This window comes from Anser anser, assembly GCF_964211835.1.
Source record: "Anser anser genome assembly, chromosome: 1".
Classification (NCBI taxonomy): domain Eukaryota; kingdom Metazoa; phylum Chordata; class Aves; order Anseriformes; family Anatidae; genus Anser; species Anser anser.
The window spans coordinates 29,894,227-29,910,880 of NC_139720.1; the positions used below are offsets into that span (position 1 = coordinate 29,894,227).

Sequence of the window (16,654 nt, forward strand, 5' to 3'; positions counted from 1 at the left end):
TTTCTTAGATGCTCCTCTGCTGGAGGGTCGATATAGAACAGAAGATAGAGTATGTCTGGAGAAAATGCTGTTTTAGAAGCTCTTGTGCTGCACTAGCTAAGTGGTAAAGCTGCATAGAAATTCTCCAGAAAATCTCAAAAACTTCTAAGATGATAAAAAATAATAATTAAAAAACCCACTAATGCACGCTGGTAACTTTGAAATCAATATATTGTCGTAATGAGAGTATTAGCATTGCATGACTAGTCAAATACTTGCTGACATGTAATCCTAGACCTTGGGAGAGAAATATCCTGCTCGTATGTAGTTGTGAGCCTTTGTGGGAGAAACATTGCAGAAAATGTCCACTGTTGACAGTGTGAGTAGGGGTAATGTGAGGATGTGCTTAGCAGTAATGTTTGCAAGGAAGAAGAAGCTACAATGTCTGTGTCTGTATATTATTTTGTATGCAAAATCTTTTTTTTTTTTTTTTTTTTTAATTCTGGCAATAAACTTCTCCCCCTGGAATCTCAGAAGACTTCAGTTCTCATTTCTTTTTACTGCACATCATTTGTATGCTCTGTGCTATATCTTCTTATTGACTTTGACTTTTAGAACTTCTTCAAAAAAAGAAACACTGGGTAATTTTTCATAGCTGGGCTGAAATAAAAATAAACAAAAAGCTAAATGTTTTTGAAAAAATGTAGGCAAAGAGAGTGTGTTAGACAACTTTCAGTATGAATATTTAATAATGCTGTTAAACTGATGCAAACAAAAGGGCTTTAAAGAAGTTGCTAAATGTAATGCACCAGGGTGTGTTTGGGAAACAAAGAGTATCTCCTGACTCCTCCAGCTCCTGCCTGTGCTGAGGGTTTACGCATATTGCGTGTTCCTGGCTCCCCAGAAGGCACGATCGCAGTTTCACGTAGCTGTTTACAGTGCCAACCTGCATGTGTTTGAGTGGGATGGTTAGGAGCTGATGGCTGCATCTTTCACTAGCTCTAACTGCCTACACTTCTCAATATTTTTAGGCAGTAAAATACAATTTCCAAGCTAAACAAAATCTCAATTCAGTGCAACATGCATAAAGATGTAGATTAAACAAATTTTAGGTAACAAGGTGTTACCTAAAGTTAGATTTCTTTTCTTTATTTTTTTTCTTTCCTTTCTGCATGGGTAGAATGAAGAAAATGAGATTTTTTTGTTTTCATGTTCCTGACCTCTTTGACATCACGTGAATAATAGCTTGTAGCTTCATTCAGCCAACTTACATTTTTGCAGTCACCATTGTCAAAAATATCTGTGAGGGAGCCTGGGCAAGCCCTGCCACCCACCACCCTGCCAGGGTTTAGCTGCTCATGGCCAGGGCCAACGCTGAGGCGGTGTCACTGCGTGTCTCAGCTTTGGGAATGAAGAAACAGAGGCTCACTAAATCTAAAGAAATATTACTGTATTTCAACATATTTTTACCAGCGTGGACTGCTTTCAGAAGTTTCTCCTGAATGCTCAGAGTGATTTGCTGCTAAGGGCAGGGGCAACGTGCACAGAAAGTGAAAACTTGTGGCCGGACCCCTACAGATGGCTTTCCTTGAGCGTCCCTTTTCCAGGGAAGGTAGTTTTCCACGTGGTGAGGGGCAAGTGGCCCTAATGTAGCTGTAATCAGATACTAGTATTTGAATTATTATATCCTTGGTCAAAATTTGTGGCTTAATAAATAGTATGCACAGAATTCTTTGGAAATATCTTGGCAATGGCTATCGTGAATAGGGAAAGGAAAATAAAATTCAGGCTTCATACTTTAAAGTATGTAATTCCGTATGTATGTGCATATCTTGCACATTTTAAGCCTTTTCTTGAGGCATTCTTTCTTTATTTATCCTTATTGTATTTTTTGTGTGTGTGCATGGACCTGACTTTTTTCCCTGTGCCGGCTGACAGTAAAGCCTGCTTAGCTCAGCATCCCCTCCCCAGAAGCATTATCCTTTTTATCCTACAAGTGATATCCAACTTTGTGTTGTCTTCTTTCCATTACTATAGACAGGGAATATCTTTCTTGTATAAAAATGGCATTGTATACATCAATGTTGAGCCACATACTGTACCAAAACCGTATTTACAGCTGTAGAGAATTGGTTGTTGTACCTAGACCAGTTGTTTTTGTATCAGCAGTCTGGAAACTTCCCCTCCTTTTCCCAGCCTTATCATTCACCTAGATCTGTGTATATGAAGCTGTGCAAATGGATCACATGAGATGAACAGGACTGATGGATCACAGAAAGCTGTCCGAATTAACCAAACTTGAACAAGGTTGCACAGGTAGAAGTTTCAAGTGTTGGGGGAAAAGTTAACGGCAAATTTCAGAACAACAGGTTAGAAGTAGCAGTTACAAATGTGTTTGGTCATAAATAAACAGAGCAGGTTTTGAAGAACATCGTTCTTCCCACTTCGTTAAAAGCAGATTCAGAGGAAAAGATGTCAGTAATGAAAAGAGCTGTTCACAAGGCTGTTTTCACCTCGATCATGTAATTGTTCATTTCTGCATGCAAATATTTTTTATGCAGCCGTTTTTACTATCTGTAGCATTACTCTTGCAGGAGAGGGAGAATGCCTTGGGTGGTACAGATTATCCATTAGTAATATTATGCATAGTCAATTAATTAATATTAATTAATAAACATTTTACAGTATTATTATAGGTCTTCTGGTTAAGTGGCAGAGAGAACTGCTGAAGTACCTAAAGTTTCAAAAGTCTTTTGTAGGAATGTCATTTGAATTGCCATGTAATGGTAAAACATATTTGCTTATCTTGTAAACAGTTACATAACAATCTTTATTCAATGATAGATTTTCTTAAAAATCAAGGTTTAAATTTGTACATAGAAAAAACCCTCAAACTTCCCATCAACTCCATGGGAGACAGTACAGTGTTAAAGGAAAGCACTTCTCTGAGGTTACCTTGTTTTTGAGATGGTCTTTATATCGCATATGAAAATATCTTCTTTTTAAAATATCCTAAAAAAATTTAGAGAAAAATTTGGACCATTACAGATGTCCCTGCAGTTGTTCAAGCAATTCACAATAGATAGTCATGAAAAGACTACATTGTCTTTGTGTATATTTGTTCTGTATATTTGTTCACTGTTAATTAATTACAGAATTAACAGTGAACAAAGCACATTATTTTTATGCAAGTTTGTATTTTTAAATTCTCAATGCATCATTGAAAGGAGTGGTTTCTATTGTAAATGATTTATTCACTATTCTGATATGAATACTTGCTATTTGTTACTTTTAAGTTTTACCTAATGGCTTCTTCCTTGGATGAGTGAACTAAGCTAAATTTCAAATAATGCTTATATCCTTCCGATGGCTTGAAATGCTTTCCTTGTCTGATTTTGCCTGGTAAGAGAGAGGGAGAAGGAGACAAGAGGAAGAGGGGAAAAGGGTGGAAGTGGGAGAGAAAAAGAAAGGGGACAGAGAAGAATGGCAAGAAGGGAAAGAGAAGAGAAATCAAGTAGGCACAGGGATGTTTCAAATTTATAAAACTACCTTTTTTTTTTTAAGCTGTATAACATTTTAGTTTGTACTATACATAGCACCCCTTAATCACTGTGTATGTGTTCATTATAATTTTCTGAGGTTTACTTATTTGTGCATTTCATTCAGCTGAGATGTTTTTCACCTGTGCACTCTCCTACTTTCTAGTTGTTTTTTTTTTTTTTTTTCCTGAAGAACTAGCACTAGAGTAAAATCCCACTTTTCTTTCAGTCCAGCTCAGATCACCCCAAGCTAGCAGAGCATTTTCTCATAGGATCTTTCAGTGGCACGAAGCCTGTCAGACTGTTCTTTGCCACATAATAGGCCAAAATCTTTGCCTTTGCCTTACCAGGACAAATGGGCCCTGACATAACACACTTAAGGCCTTCCACGTTCACAGAAAGTTCACAATGTGAGTAGGGAGATCGGATATGAGGCAGCACATTACTTCATGTTGCTTCATGTGGGTCAAGGAAGATGGAGAGTTATTGGTATGGAAGCCAGCTCCTGCAGAAGCTATTCTGCAGCCTGAGGCAAAATTCTGTTTGAAGCTTTCAAGTTGTATATATTTTGTAAAGTTGCCTTTCCTTTTTAATCTTTTTTTTCCCTGCATTTCTTTATTCTTTCTTTTTCATTTATTTGTGCTTCAATAACTAAGTACTAAACAAAACAAAACTTTCAAAAGCGAAGGAAACTTATGAGAAAGTGCCTAACACTTTTATTCAAACAGCAGTGACCATCACATAGCAAATGAAACTGCAAAGTACAAAAACGTTTTTTGAGAAAAGAACTTTTTCATAGGTTCAAATGATACTCATTTGGGTATTTTTCCCCTTGTGAGTGGCACAACAAGTGACAAGTGACACTCCATAACACTTATAATCTGTTTTTAAAGGAGTAGATAGATGTGTTTACGATATCGATTACTTTTACTCAAAGGCTGTTGAGGATTGAAACCTTTCTTTATGTATTTAGTAGAAGCTAATTATTCCCCTTTTGGGAAAAATGCACTCAGTGAAAAGTAGATCTTGTTTCAGAAGAGTTGGTACAGTTTGGGATAGTTTCAAGTCTATCAGTATTCAGTTTATAAACTGGCTTTCTGGTGCTTCGTCTTTTTAATGAGGTTAGTCAAATGTGTAATACAAGTGCTGATGTGCAATGAAGATAGCAAAAAATAAACAACTTATTTCTAGATTTGGAATGCGAGTTGATGTGTACTAGCCATGCGTCTGGTGGTCTGTAGTGAGGTGAGTGGGGAAAAAAAAGGCTCTCCAGTATTTATTATGAGCTCTCTGGCTTTGTTCTTTCGAATATAGAATATTTTAATTGTCACATTAATTACAGGTACTGTGTGGGGTTGGTAGCTTATTTATGTGCAGTTGGCTAGGAGAACATGACCAAACTTCTGTACAAAACCAAGTCTGCGATCGTACTTTTAATTCCCATTTGGTAGCAATACGTTGTTCCAGATAGCGACAAAGCGTTGCTGAAACATTATCTATACAAGACGTACTGCTTTGAAGCTGCAATGTTAACTGTAAAAACCTTTTACAATTAAAATAGTAGCACCCTCTAGTGTGGATTCAGTTATACTGGTTAGGATCCTTTACATCGGAGTAAGTATTTAAGAGGAAGATGAATCCCTGTAGCATAATGGGTTTTTTTACTAGTATTAATATGTTGAAAGTAGAGGTTGTACTGTACAACTCTGGCTCAGCTGAAGGGGATGTATAAACGCCTGGTGGGTAGCCACATCTTAAATATATACAGATATTTGTGAAGTTGGTCTGTATCTCTGCTCTTCTACAGATATTCAGCACTTAGGTCAGGCCAAAAAAATAAAATAATCATTGATTTAAATCATTTTAAAGTAAAGTGATTAAGATTTAATGTAAAGCGACACCATACGATGATAGAGTTGAAGTGCTTTTTACTTTATTTACAGCGATTGTTTCTCATAAAAACTAATTTATTTTTCAAAAGGTTAAGGAAGGATGATAAATTGGCTTGCACTTTCCTTTGTCATTAAGCTGCGGGTTTTAACCAGAGAACATATGGACATTTATGAGAACTGATGGAAATCTGAAAATAGTGGTGACAATTAGTGCTTCAATAAATGCTCATCCAACTGAATCCAGCAGGAAGGGCCATTCATTAAAAAGTATTTTGTGGTATTTAAAGCTTATTCAAAAGCTTTCTAGAAAAAAAACCATCAACAACAAACCTTGTATTTTTTCAAGGTTTAAAGTGATTTCAATGTATTTTTGTCCTGCAGAAGTGAGATGATATTTAGAGCCTTTTTGGCTTCTTTCCAGAAGGTGGAGGAATTGATCAAATTAGTTCTGCATATTTTGTATGCCATCATGTTTATTTGCAAATTCTGTAATCCAAGTCTTCATTCTTTGAATATAATAGCAATAGGTTAATAGTAGCAAATGTAATAGTCCTTGTTTTCACATCCAGACCTCTCTCTCTGTTCATTGAGCGTCTTTAGCAGGATCTTAGCTTTGGTCACCTTCTTCTTTGCATCACAGAAACTTAGGTCTTTTCAGCCCATTCTTTGCCATTGTCAGGGATCAAATTATATTCTTGTTTAGGAGCTCCCGTGACCTCCACAGGCTCTGGACTGAATGGACTGAATTCTGTACTGGTACCTCAAATGGCTGTGATATTTCTAGGAATCATTACATCATATGAATCTCTTCCTTTGCATCCAAAATAACTTTCTCTGTGGTAAATAAGTTAAATTACTTTATATTCACTGTAATTTTTAAAAGTATTTTGTAATTTGTTCTTGGTCCACAAAATATATAATATGATACTCAGAGTATTTTTTTTTGTTTCAAGAGTTTACCTATTCTTTCTGTTAACTATACTTTCTTTGGATGTTAATAATTATTCTTTTTAAAGAAGGTGTGAATTCTGTAATTCTTGTATGTAGTAGTTTCTTAGAGGTAATGTATATACATGCTGTGTGTTATAACTAGGAAATAATTTATGATATTTTCTTGTAATGCTTTGGTGCTAAATTTAAGAAAATCTCACAAAGAAATGAGACGTTACTATCTAGGATAATTTGCAGATGAAACTGTGAGAATCATCTATTAACTGTTTTTTTTTTTTAATTCGTAATTTAATTAACAATGCACCCATTTATAATCAGTGAACTCAAGCATAATTATCTCAATTATGGTTGCTTTTCGAACTGTATATTTAGATAAGAGTGGGGGATTTTTAGGGTGGATATCAGGGAGAAAAACAAAACTAGAATAACATTTTTTACAGTAAAGTAAAACACTGGTTTATATTGACTAAGGACATTAAAGATCCTCTGTCTTTGGGGATGTATAAGAATTCATTTATCAAGAACACTATAGGTAAAGTTGCACCTGTTTTGGAGCATAAGTATTAATTTGTAGACCTCTTGAAGTCCCTTATTCTCTCCAATGCTGTTTACAAATTAGGCTTTCTCTGGAATGATGTTCTGTTGTCTCTGCAAAACAATTTGCAGAAATGAAGAATATATTTTTTTAAGAATACTTTTTTATTACTATTGAAGAACTTATTTTGGCTTTGTGAAGTTCTTTTATGAAGTTATAACGTACAGTGTTTATGATGTTCTTTTCTCATGAATACTAAGTAATTTTCTTTTTGTGGGATGATATTATAAGAAGATTAGTTGAGAGAAATCAGAAGTAGTTCATTCATTCACTCATTCTCCATGCTGGTGATTCATAATACCATTTTCTTTCGTACAGTGGAAGTGATATCAAGAGAGAGAATATTTCAAATTCTTTTCATATGTTCTTTAACAAATCCTTTGCAATTCTTTGCAGTTTAACATAAACTTTCCTATTCCCTGCCTCTGGTGTTTAATTTTCTATAATGCTTGTTAGTTTTCCATGCGTTGGAGTTGAGTTTGGGGAAAAGGAGGATTATAACTAAAGTTTCCTTCTCTTACTGTTTCATCAGCCATGTATATAAATTCTGTAACTTTTAAATGACTTCTTCTAGTTGTTTTTTTTTTTTTTAATTTATTTTTTCCTCAAAGGATCTTGTTTGTTACATGAAAAAGTAACTGAAGCAATTGGCTGCTGAAACTCCACATTTTTTTTCCAATGAAAAGTGTACCTTTGAGCCCCATTACAAACTTCCACTTTTGGCCAAATGGGACAAAGTAAGCTCAAAGAACATTGGTTTTGGAAAAGTCAAGAGGAGATTTTTCTTTTTTTACTGATTTTTCTTTTGCACTTTTTTCTGCTAGAATTGTATCTGCTATGTAGAGATTTTGCAAGGAATTGTGGTGTTAAGAATCTGCAGAACTCCAGAATGCTCTAGGCAATGTTCCTGCCAAAAAAGTAATGAGATTGGAGAAAAATATATCTTCAAATAGAAAGAGAGCTTAAATATAGAAAAATTGATAACTGGAAACTAAAATGAATTAAATATAGATATACAGAAATTTTGGCCTATAGTCCATTTGCTTTTTTTTTTTTTGACTAGGTTTGGAAAAGTCTTCTGTAGATTGTAAAAAAGCAGTCAAGATTTTAGAACCTAGTCATGTTTCTGGCTCCTGAGAGGACATTGACTGTCCTATGGGGTATGTTTTAGAGATTGTTTATGTGGTTTTGGAATGGCAGCAGTGTCACATTATCTAGTATAAAACATCATACTAAGTGCTTTGTGTTTCAGTAAATTGTTCTTCCCCTGTGAAGTAATTTCATAGAAAAAAAAATTATGTGGCAATATTTAGACTGTAAACTTAGATGTGAAGACTGCATGCTGCCTTATACCAATTACTGATTAAGATGCTATGATAATCTAAAACCTAGTCTTGCAGTCAGTAGCCAGAATAGGTGATGTTCAGCAATAGGATCTTGGAACTGATTTTTGTTATTACATAATATTTTTAGTTAAAATTTGAAAAAAAATCTATATTGAAGAAGAATAGAATACAATAGAAGCTTTCAGACTGACATGTCATGAATGTTTTAAGCTGGAGGAATTCTAACATTTTAAAGCATTTTATGTGTTGGATCTCATTCGTTTGGAATCAATCTAAGAACAAATGTGCACTTCCTCAATAAGTGCATCTTATTTCTACATGTATTCCTTCTGTAAAGTATATTTTTTTCTTTTTCTTTTGATACACTGTTTCCTCCAGGAAAGAAACTCTCCCTCTATTGAAGCTGAGACTCTGATTTCACTTGGAAGTTTCTTAGGTATTCTATTAATTTAGAAAGTAGTGAATTTATAGTCAACATTTCCAGTGCATTTTTGAAGATTCTTTTACCTGAAAGTTGGCTTTATTGAAAAGTACTACTAATCTTTTTTTTTTTTTTGAATAATTCAAAATACGCTTTTCTTTAAAATCCTGATGAAATCTAGAATTAAAGGAGTTTTCTCTCCATTTTTTTGCAGTAAACAGTATGACTATTAAGAGAGGAAAGAAGAAATCAATAATTCCTGCGTCGCTTCATCCAGTAACCTCCCATTACAAACTGTCACACACGATAGTATTTTTTATAACTTTGTTTACCCGGTGGTTTAACTGGAAGGCTGTTCCAGAATCTCATCTCTTCCAGGATAAGAATCTGTAATTTTAGCCTAAATATATCAATGACCAGTTGACTTTCATACATACATACATAGAGGCTGTGCATATTTATTTATTCTGCTGTTACTACTGTCTTTCAGCTGAAATAGTTCTTTCCTACTATCTTCCCGCCTAATACATTTTAAAGTGCAGTGATAGCCTTCTCAGTCTTAATTTTATGTGAATCAAACAAAGCTGTTAGAGTTAACATGTAAGGCTAACAACGTGATGCACTTTTGTTTACCTGAATATTGTAGATGTCTTAAATCAGTGAGCAGTTGTTAGCAGTATAGGAGCATCAGTCCAATGGTGTTAATGCCAATCTCAAAGTCTGTAGAAACTATTAACAAAACTTGTCGTTGTACACAAAGAAGAGCCTGACTTTGTTCATATTACTTTTAAAAACAGTAGGGAGAAAATGAAGGGTATGCACACGTATAAACACCAAGAATTGCTGCTTTTTGGTTTCTTAAAGGGAATCAACTGTAATGGAAAATTTACTTTCCATTTCTTGTTTTGAGCTCAGTCATATCCAGATTTCTGCGTGGAAGCTAAGTCTTCATTTACCCAGCTGCTTTGTCGTATAGACTGTGGGACACTTCTTTTTTGGGAGACTGAAGAAGATAGGGGGCAGTTTCTGTGTTAATCTAGTCCTACTGCATTCAGTAATTGATTGTTGGGTTTTTCTCCTGTGAAATGTTAATTAGTTTTAGTCTCCATTTCTAATACTTTTATTACATCGAGATACTATACTCGTCATCGGAAGTTTGTTCATAAAATAATTCAGACCAAGATATCAGAGACTGTTTCCAAATATTCCAAATGATTTTTATATTCAGCGTGTTTCACGTAGTTAGTAAAATACAGAAATGGTCATGCTAATCAGGTAGATATCAAAGCCGGAAACGCCCCTGTACAAGGGGAAATACCTTAAGCTACCTTTGTGGTGGTCTGGATAAGAAGGATATAATTTGCAGCAACTGCTGCCCAGAGTCATTGAAATTGGTAGAAAAGATCAATACAGGTATGAAAATGCCTCCAGGGTCATGGACAACGTTTTTCTTTAATGTGTTCTGATTGTAATATGACTTTGTTGTTTCAAGTGCTATAACAGGGAGCAAACTGGAATAGCCTCTATATGTTTACATCCTTCATCTCCGTGTGGAGATAACAGGACGGTTTATCTTTCATTTTTCAAAACATCAAGCACTTAATACAGATTTAACTTCACCCTTTTCTATTAGGTCAGTATTTCAGGATTATTGGAAACCAGGACTGGATGACTTCTTGTTTACTACTCCTATTGACGCTTTTGTAATTGGTACTCTATAATGCTGCTTACTCATAAAATAGGGAAACATTTTGAGATAGAAAAATAACCTATGCTTTCACAGAGCTTTTTCTCTTTAATGTAAAACATGATTCAGTGAAATAGCTGTGGTCATTCTTGATGGATTTCTGTGATCGACACTCTAAAAAGATAAAGCCTTTATTTGCTTTGTAATTCTTTCCATTTGTGAAGTGAAATATCATCACTTAAAGTCAGGAGCCAATATGGAATTTTCTAGGACAATTCTCAGAAAGAAATTCTAGTTGTGCAACTTTTTCTTCTTTCTGGGATAATCGATTGCAATAATTCAATTTTACTTGAAAGGGTATCATTTTTGAGGTGTTTAACATCATAAACAATTACACAGTGTATTAGATACACAGCTAAAAGTTGAATTCCTTTACTTGTAATTAAAAATTGAGAAGCACAGTTATTTGCTCCCTGTTGAATAGAAGTGCCTGTTCAACAAGTGTTACTTAAGTAGCACTTACTAACGTAGTAATTTCTTTATTCTGGCAGAAAATACGTACTAAATGGACAGTGATATAACAGGTGATGTCACAGTTTTGTCTCTGCAAAGATCTTTGGAAATGGATGAAATTAAATGGGAATTAAATCTCTGTCACCAAATAGAAGTACGACAAGGATAACATACACTGGATCTGCTCACTGGGAAAGAGTAGTAGAAATGGAGGCAAGGGATTATCTTTTGAGTAATGAGTTTTTCCATCATTACTGTTGCAAAAGCCACAATATTCTGTCCTGAAAAATATAGGAAAGAGAAGAAGAAAACGTTCTATTTCTATTTCTATTCTATTTCACCTTCAAAACAGATAGGAAGCTTGTATTTGTCCAAAGCAAGGTTGAGATACTAGGGAAAGGGCTGCAGGACTGGGACCAAGAGTAACTCATTGGAATCAAAGGTCTTTGTGTTCTCATTAGAGCTGTGAGGGAGAAAAACCACTACATGCTTATAGTTTGCTTTTTGATGGTAAGGTCATAAGCTATTCCCTGGCCCTGGAAATTATTAATGCCCTGTGTATGAAGGGTTAGGAGAAGATCTTTGGGGACAAAAACAGGCACAAAATACTAGAATGCTTATGTTGTATTAAATGGGGAAAAATGAGAGAAGTGCTGTTTATGGTGTCAGTTTGCAAGATTTTAAAAGTCACAACTTTGTGGCATCTCCACTTGCAGCAGTACACTGTAGCTTATTCACCAAATAAACTGGAAGAATGGAAACAAATTGTTCAACTGAGAAATACAAAAAACAAAAGCCCACCATTAACACTTTGCATTGTGTCATTTTAAACTTCCCAATTTACTGAATTCTTACAACATTGGTCACGGTTCACCACTACTGCATTTTAATCATTTATGAAAACACGAGAAGAAAAAAAGAAGATCAAAACATATATATAGTCAAAACAAATGTGTAACTGCAAAATGACAAAAAAGCGAAAAAGCATTGCAGTCGAAGTATTTTTAAGAACAAGTTTATTTTCAGCAACTTTAAGGTACAATATTTTAGGATCGCTTCTTTTTCCCTTTCCTAACATGAATTTTAGTTATGAAGAAGTGATTTAGATTTGACAGCAATAAGAGGCAAAGTGTGTCCACAATAATACCCAGACAGTAATGAAATAGGAAAGGATGGTGGGTGGAAATTACCTTGTGTTTACAACAGCAAAAACTGCAACGTTGTGACTTGCTCAGACTGGGATTGAATTTGCAAACATGTTCTTGTTTCCATGTATGACAGAAGGTCTCAGATTAAAAAGGGAAATTACTTTTTAATCTTATCATTTCATTCACTCTTATCCATAAACATAGATCATGCTAAGTACTTGGCAGTCCTTCCAATTTGTTAATTTAATTATTACACTTCTGCAATGCTTCTCAGCAGTGAAAGATAGTCAAATATTTTACCAAGCTAGAATAATTCTATTGATCTCAGAGGAGCTATAGTGTTGTATAATTAATACCAGTGTAATCAAAATAAGAGTTTCTATTGTAAGTCACTGGAGCCCATTCCTGCTCGACATGCTATAAAGGGACATGACTGCTTACAATACTGTAGAAACCAAATCTGTAGAACAGTTTTGTCAGATTTTGCTCATCTATTTGTAAGGCACTACAGCTGAACACCCATAATAATGTTATTTTTTTACAGTTAAGTACACTCTTTCCTGTAAGAAATAAGAAAACCCACAGAGATTCAAATGATATGAAATTACAAAATAGTTACTTCAAAAAAGTAATTTTTGCAACAGTAAATTATACTGAGTTGTAAAGTGCCATGGGTATATTGTGTCTGAAAAACACATTGCCTCAGCCAATTTTTAACTGACTTTGTTCTTTTTTCTTCTTCATCTAAAAAAGTATTTCTTACCAGTTGCTTTATTTCAGTTACCCTGTTCCCCATCTTGTCTCGTTGCTCATATTTTAGTGAAGGCAAGCAATCCTCTGTACAAGCTCCTGAGTGCCATCATTTCCTAGACATTCATTTTCAAGGTTAGCATTTATTAGTCCTAATGTTCCGTATCTTCTTTCCTACTCTTTTATGTATGTTTTTCAGTCTATCTGCAAAGCAGTTTTGTTCCGTACCTTCAGATCCCTCCTGTAAATTTTCTGATGCATATGAATAATTTACAAAATTGTCACCTGTGGGTATAAATTTTAAGTCCATTTACACGTCTGAGTTAACACAACATTTTAATGTTCTTTCTTCCACTCTGAATACTATCTCTTACTGGTCTTGCAGTTTCTTTACGTCCTTTTCAGCCTGTAAAACCCCTAGTATACCAATAATATTTTAAAAAGATAATTACATCAAAATTTTATATTTTAAGTTTTGGAAGATTTTCTACTTCCACCATGATTTATAAGAAAGGGATGTAAGGAACCTCTGTTTCCCGACTTGCACTGTTCATTTAACAAGGAACACAGGCTTATTCTCTTAAAGCAACTGGGAGCAAATACATTCAGAAGTGTGTTGTTAGTTTGTGAAGTTTTCTGAACCTAAACTCTTCTGAACTGTGCTCCAAGTCTTGTTCTCTCTCTCTCTCTCTTTTTTTTATTTTCCCCTATCAGGAAGGCAAGATTTATAAAGAGCGGTAATAAGTTTTGTCAGCTAGAAAAAAAAAAAAAAAAAAGGCAGGCAGGCTTTTGGGTACACAGACCCAGGTCTTAAATGCAAACAGCACAGCTATATGATCTTGTTTAAAAAAAGATAGTACTTCTTCCTCCAAACTCTGACTTGTTTACATCCTTAAATCTTCACAGCTATAACCACAGTTTTATTTTTGACCTAACTGGTATTAGTCTGGCATAGAGAGTAAACTCTAAAGGCAGAGATACACATTATTATATTTATCAGATTCTGTTTCCAGTTGTGAGAATTTAAAACTTTACCCAAGAGTACTAAATAATAAAAAGCATATTAACAGTGAATGATATTATGTATGTAAGATCCCTGATAAGATTACAATTTTTGTCCTGGGGAGAGTTAAATTTACATTTCTATAGTTTAAAAAACATTGTTAAAACTATTCACCGTGTCCTAAAATTCTGTGACTCCAGGAGGATTCTGAAACTTCAGAACTTCTTTTCTTCACATTTTTAAACTTGCACACTATATCTTAGCTTTATGGGAACAGTCTAGGAGATTTTTTTCGCTGTAAGCAGGCTTGAGTGGTGAGAAGGTCTATGATAAGGAGGAAGGCTTATCTTAACAGCTATTCCAAGAAAATCAAGCTGTTCAGTAATAATTAAGCTGTCAGTAGTGTTTCTCATGTTTACTGCTATAATAGCTGGAAAGAAATGTCAGAAGGAAAACATTTAATCAGTTCCAAAATGAGTTGGAAAGGAGATGAGGAAATTTGCACGAAGGATGTCTGTTACTATATTTTAGTATTTTTTCCTGCTTTTCTAAAGAAAAGGCTTGATAGAAGCAAAGATCATAGGGAAGAAGCAAGGTTTCTCAATTGGGCAGTCTCTGACAGAAGGAAAGCAGGCAGCAGAAATCTGTTTGATTTTTATATTAGTTGTGCAGTGTACTTCAGTTCTTTGCTAAGATTCACATTGCTTAATGTGCTATTATTAGCTAGAAAATGGAAGATGTGCAGAGAGATAGCAAATTTGCAGAAGACACAATGTCATTTCGGCTACTTAGATTTGGAAGGCCGGGAGGTGCTCTAGCAAGGCTGACTTACAGCAGCATGATTGCAATAGAAATTCATTTAGATAGCTGCAAGGCAGGACATCCTCAATAGTTATTAGAAATGTCTATCAGTCCTGAAATTACAATCACTCAAACAAAATATAGTTGAATCGCAGGAGCAATCAGACTAGCATCAGAAACTGGTAGTAACACATAACACTGGCTAACTATGTAACTGTACTACTAGCTGAATTCATCTTATTGCAGTTTTTTTTCTTGAATGCTTCTGTGAACCAGTCGCAATTCCTTTAAAAAAATAAGATAAAAGGGCATAATGCTCTTAGGCAAACTGCTGGTGGGGGACAATGAGGAATACTAAAAGAAAGAAAAAACTGGGACCACGGTACTGATGGAGTTCAATTTCCTTCAATAAGGGTCTCTCATTTTTGTTACCAAAAGAATTAAGAGCTGTAGCGTGAAAGGTAGGTGATTCGAAGTCATTAACATTCTCAGAAAGGCTGGGACTTCAGAGCGAGAATGGTATGAAATCACAGAAGACTCATAAATTATTTGAAACGTTGAGCATGTTTACTTCATGTGGAGATCACTGTAACTGGGTGATTGCACTGCAAAGAACCTGAAATCTTCTGTAGTAGTAGGTAGCTGGAAGAGGAGGTTTTAACTGCTTCAGCATAGTAGCTTATTTGTTAGCATAGTTGCCCAGGAGGCAAACTCTGCTTTATTTAACTAAAATGGCTTTGTGTAACTCATCCGAGTGCTCTAACCGCTGCTATGGGGAGAATCCTTCATCTAAGCTGTGAAATTGGGCCACTGGGGACGCACTGCAAGAGACCTACATGCAGAAGGAAGGATGAGCAGTCAGCAGCTTTGTGTCCAGTTTGATAAGCAGGGGCAGCAAAACTCCCTGTTCTCTGGATGTTTCTGGACTTCTGTTGGGCACGTAGATTGAGCACACACACACTGATAGTACTTCATGTTGTAGAAGCATGTAATTCTGGGTGCCCAGCTTTTTCCTGGCTACAGTGATAGCATCTCATCCCTGTGTCCCTCAGGTGTTTGTCAAAGTAGAATTAGCATAGTCAGCACTGATTTAACTTGTTCTCAGAAAACTCCCTGTGACAAAGTCCCTCTAAGCTCCAGAAACAATCCGTTCTATTTTTCTTTTTGACAATTTCAATACGATATGGTATCAGTACAAAGTAAGTGTATTTCAATAATTTCTTGTTGGAACAGTGAAAGCTGAAAAAAACTTTGATTTGGTCACATTGTCTCAGTATTCCCCTGACATAAATTAACTTTCATCTCAATTTTCTGGAACATAGGCCAATGAAGTGCCTCTGATACGAGCAGTGGTTGTTCCTAGTCCAAGATCTGATTATTTTTTTCCCTGTAAAAGGAAACAAACCTCCCATCAATCAGACCTGCAAGCAAGCGTGATCTTTTCAAAAGATAACAAAATCCTTTACAGATAGTGTGTGTACTTAGTATTACAGCTCCGGATTAATCTTGACATATCATCATCCTGAACAGATACATCCTGAAAATGTAGGTCTGCAAAACAGCCTTACAATGATAACGGGAATGGCTGGAGATGTGGGAATACTCCCTCAAAACTTAGAATGAAATTACTGGGGCATTGCATTTTTCAATAAGCAGAAGCCTCTGAAGTGATGCAAAGATGCAGGATAGTTTAGAAAGACATAAGCTTCAGATTGGTCTGGGAAAGAAATAAAGATGAAGTCTCTTTGGGAAACAGATATTTCAGCAAAATCAGGTAGCATCGAAGACTAAAAGAAGCTGGATGTGGTTAAGAAAGAGACTCAGAATTGCAATGCTTTCATTATTTAAATGAAAAAGACATTCTTTATAAAGAAGTATTTTGCTACCCTAATTGTCTAAACAAATGACTAATGTGCTAATCAGTTAAGCAAATTGACATTATTGTTTGAAATAATAGGGAGACACAGTGATGTGCCTCTTTGATATTTGTTATGTATTCTGTTTATTTTCGAGAGCACAGATAAATAAC

The 16,654-nt window shown here is 35.2% G+C and overlaps 1 protein-coding gene and 1 long non-coding RNA gene across 8 annotated transcripts in view; both read left to right on the forward strand.

The window, feature by feature from the left end:
- IMMP2L (inner mitochondrial membrane peptidase subunit 2) overlaps positions 1–16,654 on the forward strand; it is a 464,509-nt gene that overhangs the window by 90,464 nt on the left and 357,391 nt on the right. The gene's annotated exons all lie outside the window — the stretch shown is intronic.
- Positions 1–16,654, forward strand: part of LOC310882345 — a 108,444-nt gene that overhangs the window by 73,718 nt on the left and 18,072 nt on the right. For both annotated transcript variants that reach the window (XR_014572898.1, XR_014572899.1), the window contains exon 2: positions 1–16,654. This exon is cut by the window's left edge; it is cut by the window's right edge and continues 18,072 nt beyond it. This is a non-coding gene — a long non-coding RNA (uncharacterized lncRNA).